Genomic DNA, 10,709 nt, shown 5'->3' with positions numbered 1-10,709 from the left:
CTGTTTTTACCTGTTTCCAATTAGATGTTCAAAACCTCCACCTGTCAAAACCATGGGCTTGTTGTGGATATATATATATATATATAATTTCAAAAGGTTCTACATTTTATTACTGGAGAAACCACTCCCAACTTAACCATAATCAAGTCTCCAGATTGAAAATGTTGAACTTCATCTTGTAACACTCATCAAGGATCACGATTCATCATTAATTGTTTTGCCATTCATTGTTGACTCCTTACAGGCCCAGCTTTGTTCTCCTCCAGTGTCTTCTCTTGGAGTTGTACCTGATTTTGTTGCCAGTTTTCATCCGAATCCACTGAGGAATAGGATGATTTTGCTTTTGTTTCTTAGCCAGGAATCGCTTGATTCTGAAAGTCTTGTGAGAAGACATGGCGAGAAGGCTAGGCGGGCAGGTGGCGCACGATGGCGAAGGAAAGGCGAAGAGCTTGCTGTGGCTATATTAAAAAATCCTCTCTAGTTCTCTTTGACCACGGTTCCTTGTTTCTCTAACAATTTAGCTATCTGATATATCAGGTTTCTCTTACTGCTTGTGGATCCCATTTTTTACCCCAATCTGTCCTTACTGGCCTAGGGTGACCCCATCCGCTACCTCTTCTTTCTCAGATCTCAGTGGGAACCTCCTCTTTGCTGTGCCAGCATGGCAACTGTAGTTCTTCTGAGTGACAGACTTCGGGATTAATATACAACACAACTTCAGGTTCTGCAGACAAGCCCTTTATTCCACTTTCTCACAAGTATATATAGCCCTCAGCAGGGGAGGCCAAACCAGCAAAAGCAGGAAGCTCATCACTGTAACTCAATGGCTTATGGGTAAACATCCTTAGAAACACTACTAAAAACAACAGATTTTATTTTTGTTCCTGTTTTCAACCAACTGCAAGAGTGCAAAGCAGATCAAGTGGGGGTGTGAAGGCCTGTCCTCTAGGGACCCAACATTAGAGTAAGTTCAGGACAGTCAGGTTACATAGAGAAACCCAGACAAAGAACCTACAAGAGAGAACTTGTATTCAAGCTAATACTTCTGAAAGTTTTGTTTTAAGTTTTTGTTTTGTTTTCCTTTTAAGGCCCTATTATGCTGTTAGTATTTCTTTTCTAATGTTTACTCCAAATCCTGTCCTGGTCAAGAATCTTTTCTAAGAATCATCTCTCCTGAAGGATAATTATGTTAGCTCTTTTTCTCAGCCAACATCATGTGGCTTCTTTAACAATGGGCTCCACAGCACCCTCATCTAGATCTTGCTGAAGCAAGCATATAGAATGGGAAATACTCATCTATTTCCTCATTGATTTAATGAATCATAGAAAAGCTTGTTCTGGACTGTACCCTGAAGTCTATGCCATATAAGCATGTACAAAAAGTCAAACTATATACTTTAAATTACTAAAGGTTACTAAAGGTTGATGCATAACACTTTGGGGCCATGCCCATAAAAACCATTTCACCTCATAATGAATCCACCAGTCTTTTAGACTGAGAATTCAAAGAGCATTGCCTGGCAAGCAATTTGAGGAAGGGCTTACTTGCGCTCAATGATTTGAAGGACTAAGCCATGACCAGGAAGTCATGGAAATGGTGATAGGTGGCTGGCCACATGACTTCAACAGTCAGGAAGCAGAAGATGACGATTGCTGGTGATCGTCCCTGTACATAATACAATAAATGTAATAAAAACTGGAAAGCCAAACTCTGTACCATCGTCATTTCCATTGCCTCAATGGTCAGGAACTAAATCCACACCCTTCCCAGCAGGCCCCTTTCTACATCTGGAATGGGAAGGATTTCAGAAATGCTCAACACATCTTGTTCTCTCCTTGGCTCTCTGAGGAATAGAAAAACGTCTTTCCTATTCGTCCATGTATGGGATGGGCATCAGGGCTGGTGAGAGATGACTTCCTAAATAAAGGTGCTTGCAGTGTGAGCCTGATGACCTGAGCTCAATTCTCAGATTCCAGGGAAAGGTGTTGGACAGACTCCCACAGACCAGCCTCTGACCTCCACATTTTCACTATGGCATGGACACACCTGTACTTACAGACATTTTTTTTTTGTTTTTGCTTCTGTTTCTCCCTTTCTTTCCTCTTGATCTTTATCCTGTCTAGAGATTTATGGATAGATTCTAGGGGGACCACATAAAAGCCCTCCTCTTCCTCCTCATCATCATCAGACTCTGAGTGAGTGGAAATATCTGACTCCTCCAGTTCTGACAGACTAGTATATAATTCTGTTTTTCCTTTTCCTGGGTCCTTTTTCCTCGTACCTTTACCTGACCAAGCATCAAACATAGCTTTTTCAGAGGCTGCTCTCTCGGATCTCTTCTCCTGTTGGATCTCTAAGGCGGCCTGGCTATTCTCTATTGCTTCACTATACCCTTGGTCTTTCAAGCAACGCCACACTAGCCTCCAAACTGATCTGACTCCTTTAAGAGCTAAAAAAAAATTGGGTGCGAAGGTGAAGCACCCATCTGAACAAATGTTAGATTCGTACAATTTCACTTTTAGCCTGTCCACTTTGGTCGCAGCTCTACTACCCCACTCTCCCTTCTTCTACCGGCGAGAGTGGAAAACCCGCTTTTGTCGCGGATCCCCAGCCTTACCTGAGGACTGTCCGGTGCACCCCCTGACTGCAGCAAGTTCTGGGCTCCACGGAGAGAGGCTTGGAGGTTCCCCATACAGGCCACCACTTGTGGCACCCGCCTCGACCAGCAGGAAGACGCAACACCGGAGCTCTTCTTGCAAGCAGTTTATTCAGGACCTTGTTCACAGCAATCTTTCTCCTTCTTTTTCTCTCTCTCTCTCCTGGACAAACCTCTCCCAGCCCTTAAAAAGGCACAGGCTGCCAACCCCGGATTGCCAGGTGGGCACTCCCCATAGGTCCATGCATACGCAGTAGCTGACAATCATTGCATGATTAGCCATAATAGGAGTTGATTATCACAGAGAGCACTCTCTTTCGGGATCGCGGAGGGCAGAAGCCAGCACCATCAGGTGCGGCTCCATGTAGCTCTCTACATCACACAATATATTTCCTTTGGCCAATCAGTCCCACTCAGAAAATGTTCATCATAGTGAGTCATGGGTCTGGCTCAAGGTCTCTGGCACAGCATCACTGGACCCTCGCTGAAACTCCTTAGATCCTGCTGTTGCCCTGACTCATGGAAATCCTGGGGTTGTAGGACCAGTGCCTTCATGTACTCCAGCAGGTCATAGATATGGACAGGGTAGATGTTAGGGTGGGCCAACCCAAGGCCCAGGATGTGGATCTGGTTGGTAGCTGAGCTGGTCAGCCTGGGCCACTGGGACTACCCCCTTCAGGCAAGGGGCAGAGCCAGTTTTCCCAGATCCATACCATAGGGTCAGTTCTCCAAGCCAATGGTGAGGTGTATGTGGGGCAGCTCTCCCATGGGAGGCAGGGCCAGCCATCCCAGGCCCAGTGAGGGACAGGGTCGGCTCAGCTTAGCCCTCAGAGTTCAGTGTGCATGGTTCCTTTGAGCCCCTGTGACAACATGGACCATGGGCATCATCACAAACCCAGCAGCAGCAGGAACACGGAACCAAACATGGCCCTTGGCTTCAACTTGAGCATGGACATCATCACGGCCCAAGTGGCAGCACAGGCTACCCAGATCAGTATGACCCCGGTGGCAGCAAGGTCTTGGACGCCAACGTAGTCTCAGGTAGCTGTCCAAATCCCAGACACAGCCCTCCATGGAAACAGGAGCCATGGACATCAACTCAGACTCTCTGCTGGAATGCCACAGACCCAGACATAGCCCTAGGCAGCAGTCTTGGCCTGGATGACACCATGGCCTCCAAATGACAGGCCAGGCCATTCAGATCATCATGGCCTCATGGCCCTTGGACACCAACATGGCCACAGGATATGGCCTTGACCCTAGGCATCTGTGTGACTTTTGGTGCTACCAAGAGCCATGGACCCCAACATAAACCTAGGACGACAGACCCAGACATGACTCAGCAGTAGCCCTGGCCCAAATGACACCTTGGCCCCAGATGACAGTGCATGCCACTCAGATAGCATGGCCCCAGTGGCAGCAAGGCCCTTGGGGGCAAACATGGCCATAAGTTGTAGTCTAGACTGAGTATCCATGTGGCCTTTCGTAACACCATGGGCTATGGACATGAACACTGACCCCAGCTGTGGTCAGACCATGGGTCTAGACATGCTCAGCAGCCACACTTTGGGCCTGAACATCATCATGGCCACATATGATAGGATAGGCCACCAAGATTGGCATGGCTCCAATGGTGATGTGACCCTAAGATGCCAGCATGGCTCCCAGCAGCAGCCCAGAACCCTGGCATCAGCATTGCCTTTGATGGTATCAGAAGCCACAGACATCAACACAGACCCTGAGTGCAGTAGGGCCACTGACTCAGACATAGCCCCATTGGCAGCCCATGCCTGGAAATCACCATGGCACCTTGTGCCAGTGCAGGCTGGCCACTCAGATCTGTATGACCGTGGCTGCAGCATGACCCTCAGATCCCTGACTGGCTTCAGGAGATGGTCCAGGCCTTCGGCCTCCCCATGGCTTTGGTGGCAACATAGGTCATGGATATCAACACAGACCCCAGCTGCAGTAGGGCCAGATACAGACATGGCCCTAGGCAGAAGCCCAGGTCCAGATGTCACCACCCTGGTACAGGTGACAAACAGGCCAGCAACATCAGTCCACATCATAATGGCACCCAATGCCACAGGTGCCAGATGTGCCTGTGGATGTTTTCAGGTAGCCCAGGCTGATGGCTCAGGCTGCCCCTGGGTGTATTTTGCCTATTTCAGTCACACCACATGACATCAGGTATGCCTGCGGATGCCTTCAGCACCCTGGACCATCTGAGGTGAAATTTTAAAAACGTTTATTTCCATCTTCTGTCAATTATAGATGGAATAAATATCCAATTCTATGGCTACCTTACTGGCTATCTATTGGTTTATACCTCCATTCTTGCCACACATTTCACTTTTATACCATTATAATCCTGCCAACACCAAAGCAAAGTCACGCCCCAAGGGTATGGGTACGATTACTGACACCCCTAAAGGAGACAGGTGGCGGCAGCCATAGCTCCATTTAATTTGCTAATATAGTAGCTGAGTCTGTGTGCTGGATCTTCAAAACTCGTTATGCAGCTGCTGTGGCAACCACCATCTCGGACAGGGCAAAGTGGCCTGACGTTTGGGTACGTGGCAAGTGATCCTTCACGTAGTACGGTTTGCTCTGTGGATTTACATGAACAGTTTGCTAGAGATCTCCTTAAATTTGCCACACTGGGATTGGCAGCATTCTCTAGCCCAGCTCATGGCTTCTAACTGCTGTGGGCTTGTTTCATTTCCTCTGGTCACTAGGTGCTTAGCAGTCCTTAACACTAAATACTCTAAATCGGTCATCTAGAAGGGTGGGGAAATAGTATGGAAAATATGGAAATATAGTTACTAGGTCAAGGAGAGCCTTTCCTTTGCCTTGTCCCATCTTGTGTTTCAGAGTAGGAAAATGTATGGAGCTTTATGGTAAGCCGATAACTAGACATTGACCTTCAGACCCTCTTACGGGCTCCATGAATTTTCTCAGCATCAATGAAAAATAAAAATCAATTCTATCCCAGGCCAAAGAACCTCAAGTCTCAAAAAGCAAAAATTACATTTCCATGAAGAAAATAGAACCTACACAATTTCAAATAACTTCCCACACCCTGCTAATTTAAAATCCTCTGCTTCATAATTACTGGGTCAAAGAATAAATCAAATACCCAGAGGTAAATGCATAACCTTAAATACTTGTCTTTTAAACACGTGTTTTTAAAAAATATTACAAAATACTTGAATTCAATTCTAGGTCTAGTCAATTCCATAAGATTTTTTTTTTCTTGCTTAAAAATAGATTACTAAAGAATAAAGCAAGAAAGGCGGAAATTAACAGCCTACAGATCTGAGAGCAGGTTCTGCTGGGGACTGGAGACCAATGAGGAGACTTGCCCCGAGTCCTGTCATAGAAAGACCTGCTTTAGTTGATAAGTGACAGGGCTTGGGTCCAGAAACCCGGCTGTTAAGTGGTCACTTGGAGCCAACTGCTTCTCCTTCTGTTTAAGCTCATGTGTAAGCGAGAGTGAAGGCTAAGCTGGGCCTGCCTACACATACAACTTGCACGAAGTTTGTCTTGGTGACCAACAAGCTAGGGTGTTTGTGCTCATCCATGTTGAGGGTTGGGTAACCAGATGTAAGTGGTACCAGGTTCTGCCCCACCATCGAGCATGGACTACAGGAAGTTATTGCTGACCCTTCCCCATGGATGTAGGTGTCCCTGAGCAGTTTTTTCTTAGGCAGAGTGTCTAGCTCTGTCACCTACCACCTGAGGTTAGTCCCAGGAGTCTCATGGCACTGGCCTAAGCCAAGCATGCCTTTGGACTTCATCCTAAAAATGTTATCTCTCAACTTTTCCTCATTCTCCAAGCACTGACATTCACAGTAAATGGAAGCAGAGCCTTGGACCTAGAATGCAATTATAGCCAGGCAGTTTTCTCTTTAATATCATCATATTCTCATCTGATGGTCAGATCATGGTTCTAATGGGGAAATAGCAAGAACAGCAAAATTTAATAAAATTGGCTGATTTTCCTGACTCGGCATTAGAGTGGGATGGGAGCAGGCAGCTCTGGAGGATTCCCTATATCAAGTTCTAGAAATTTCCTTCCAATCTTAGCCTTTATGAGTTTGAAAAGTTGTACATGTTTGCATAAGATCTGAGACACAGGTCTTTGCCTTACTTGTTAATGGAGTGAGATATTGATCCTCTCCCCCAGCATTGATCACTTGGATTTCTGAGGCATACCCTACTGGGTTCCCTATCTGTTCATCCTTCACTGCATTGTTCTGCTTGGTTTTCCAATACATTTAGACTTCTCGGGTCCAAATGGTGCTGGTCTACATGTTTTCCCCTGTTCCATGTATGGACCAGACTATGCTAATGTTGGGGAACAGACAGCCCCCCCCATTTCCCTTTAGAAATTCTCTAGGAAATGGCCATCTTCATCATCACTGGGACAACAGAGTAACTTCGGGTATTCAAAGAATTTAACACAAGCAAGCTATCCAAGACATTAAGACATCAACAAGTCAGGGCTAAAGAGTGCTCATTGCTAAGAGATCTTGCAGAGGATCCAAGTTTAGTTCCCAACACCAATCTCAGGCATGCCTCCATGCCATGATGGGGTGACCCCTTTGAACATAGCCAGGATAAACTCTACCTCCCCTAATAGTCAGAAGATTTTGTCAAGGCAACATAAAACCTATATCCCAGGAGCTCCCCACATTAGTGCGCCCCCAGGAGCTCTACACGTTAGTGCATTCCCCCAACTCCACACGCTAGCATGCCCCTAGGCCCCTAGCTCCCCACGTTAGTGCGCACCCCCAGCTTCCCATGTTAACATGCCCCCCAGAAGCTCCCCACTTTAGTCTACATTAGAACTTTAAGAATTCCTTCACATTTTCATTTTTTTTCTCTTGGCCATCTCTACAGTTAATTTTATGCCCTGACTAAAGCAAGGCTATGTTTGCCTTCTCCAAGAGCCACAGTGCTCTTGGAATCTAATTCCAAAAAGCTCCTTAGTGGCATTAGTTCTCCTAACGGGCTTGAGGAAAGCCTAGGATTATAGAGATCTTTGGCTCCTTGATAGAGGACTGGTATTCTCTTGGTTTCCTACATTGTAAACAAAATGTTTCTGGTTTTCATCATGAAGTTGTATTTTAACCTCTGGGTTACAATTATAAGTGAGTCTCTTATCATCCAAATAACAGAATGACTTTTCAATAGTATTGAGCTCCACACATATTTAACTGCAGTTTATTTAGTATGATTTGCCTTTCAATTTGATAATTTCTTTTGTTTAAAAAGGTATTCTGTCTACTGCTATGCATATATGTACACATTAATTGTGGTGATCAAATCAATATCATTAGTGATCCTACTTTTCCATGAATTACTAGGGAGGTGTATTAGTGACCCAACACACTTAAGGCTTTTCTTTTTCACCTAAATGGCATAGTGTAGTGATGAGGCAAGCAGGCCTGCTTTTTGTCCTGCTCGGCTCCCGCATGGCTAGCTTTGCCCCCCAAATAACACACAAAGTGTATTCTTTTAAACACTGACTGGCCCTTTATATCTAGCCTTTTCTTGGCTAACTCTCATATCTTGCTTAACCCATATTTAGTAATCTGTGTAGCACCACTAGGTGGTAGCTTCCCGGGAAGATTCAGCATGTCTGACCTGGCGACTGGCTCCATGGCGTCTGACCAACTATGCTTTCTTTCTCCCAGCATTCTGTTCTGTCTACTCCACCTATCTAAATCCTGCCCTATCAAAAAGCCAAGGCAGTTTCTTTATTAACCAATGAGAGCAACACATAGACAGATGACCCTTCTCCATTAGCATAGTTTGGTTGCTGTAGTATAAGATGAGGTTGTGATACATGTTCATGGCAAACAACTGTTTGAAGTGAATATTCAATGCTGCTTCTTGGCTCAGTGTCTTCCCTGACGTGAACATGTGACAGCTGGAACACCCCTATGTTGGCTTAAATGATGTCTTTTTCACTTCAACTTTTCTGTATCGTGTTTTGGATATCCCATTTTTGTGTCTGCATCTTCTCTAAGGCCTCGGTGTCTATTTGAAGTTCTAAAGAACTTCTATGTGTGAATCTGTATGTCACATGTATATCAGTCTCCTAGCCTGCCAGAGGGGAAAACCCTTGCCAATAGGGTTTCTCTGGAGCAAGAACCCTGAAGTAAGACATCTTGGATCAAAAGGTAATCGGGGTTTATCCTGATCCAATCCTGGGCCGTCAACAGTTGTTTGCCATGAACCTCGGTGTCTTGTGGTTTAAATATGAAACAGTTCTGGAAGAAACAAAATGGAGGAACCTGATAGCAAGTGAGCAAAATGGAAAATTGCCCTCTTATTCAGACTGAGCCAATGCCAAGTTAAAGAAACCCACAATACCATAACTTATCTGTACTTTTTATTCATCACATCCTTCAGAGGCATCTGTGGATGCCTGAGGAGCTCTACCCTGTGAAAGGGACAATGCTTAGTAGTTCTGGCTGGATGCAGGGATGGATATGTATGAATGCTCAAACCACTGACGGCCTTTCTATTTAGAATAAGACCTGTAGTTGGTGGATCCAGACACTCACGGGGCTGATCAGAGATGGAGAGAGGTCTGGCTTTGTGGTCAGTTCTGTTTCTGAATGTCTAATGGCTCGAACAGACTTAAAAGGGGAGCATATATTGTTGCCTTGATCTGTAAATCAAATTAAGAGTTAGGGAAGACTGAAAGACCAAGGAGAAGCCCACTAAGCTGCAGCAGCAAGCCAGTAGGAAACACTGTCTGGGTAGAACAAGAGAGAATACTGTCCCCTCAAACTAGGAGTGTGGATCTCCCTCAGTCACTTGTTCAGCTTGAGTCCCACACTAGCCAAAGTCGATTGTTGATGATGGAGCCAATGCAGGATCCCAGAGTTTGCTGGCCTACAGACCTGAGTATGACCATCCCAGTTGCATCATACTATTGTATCAACCTTGGGGCTTTGAACATTTAACTATCAAATGTCCACATCACTGAAAACAACAGGCGTGCCTTGATGTGACCAGTAGATAAAACGTAGCCATTGTTCCAAGCATGAAAACCTAGGGTGGCCATTTTCCTACTTGGAAGGAACACATGGGAAACTTGAATCCCATTGACATAGCCATGAAGATTTTAGATTCTGGCAAAGAAAAGGAAAGAAGGGTATACTTTACCAAGGGACGCAGAAGAGCTCCACAAGAATCAGTACTGGAAGGTCATCTTGCAAAACACCAGCAAAGACAAAAATGCCACATGGTGGTAGTGAAAAGCTAAGAAAGGCAGCTGCCATGTGAGTCCAGCAGGAGCTTTTCTGGGGTTCATTAGACAGCACTTGGTGCCCCCGTGGTAGGTGGCTGCTGCGGCCAGCGCAGCCTGGATAGCCAAGACTGGCGGGGGTGCCGGGAATGAGACATGGAGGCTTTTCAGGTGGAAGAACAGCAACCTTTATGTTGCCCAGCAACCTTTTATACCTCTACTCGTGTGGAGACCCACTGGCCAGAAAGAACACAAACATCCTTGTCAATTACAGCCTACAAGGAAGTTCCCCTGTGGGTCAGGGGGAGTGAGGGCAGCTGGATCACAACAGGTGGCAAATGGAGGTGTGAGTAGGTCTGGCAAAAGCTTACTAAGTAGTTCTCAGCAGGGAGGCCGGAGGATAGGGACAATGCCTGGGTCAACTATCAAGCATGTAATCAAGAGGCTACAAATGAAGGCTGAGATGAAAGATCTAGAATGAACATGGACAAACAATACCAGCAGTGGCCCGCTATAGGTTTCAGCAAAATTCTTCATAGACTTCGAAAGAATGGTACTCAACTTCATGTGTAAAAGCAAAAACCCAGGATAGCCAAAACAATCCTGTACAATAAAAGAACTTCTGGAGGCATCACAATCCCTGACTTCAAACTCTACCACAGAGCTACAGTACTGAAAACATCCTGGTATTAGCAGAAGAACAGACAGGAGGACCAATGGAACTGAATAGAAGACCCGTATACCAATCCTCATATCTTCAAACACCTGATCTTTGATAAAGCAAA

The 10,709-nt window shown here is 45.6% G+C and overlaps 1 pseudogene; it reads right to left on the bottom strand.

The window, feature by feature from the left end:
• Positions 1-223: 223 nt before the first annotated feature.
• Positions 224-437, bottom strand: LOC101989013 (annotated as a pseudogene).
• Between the last annotated feature and the right edge of the window lie 10,272 nt (positions 438-10,709).

This window comes from Microtus ochrogaster, linkage group LG2, assembly GCF_000317375.1.
Source record: "Microtus ochrogaster isolate Prairie Vole_2 linkage group LG2, MicOch1.0, whole genome shotgun sequence".
In the NCBI taxonomy this organism is placed as follows: Eukaryota; Metazoa; Chordata; class Mammalia; order Rodentia; family Cricetidae; genus Microtus; species Microtus ochrogaster.
This window is presented reverse-complemented; position numbering and strand designations above follow the sequence as displayed.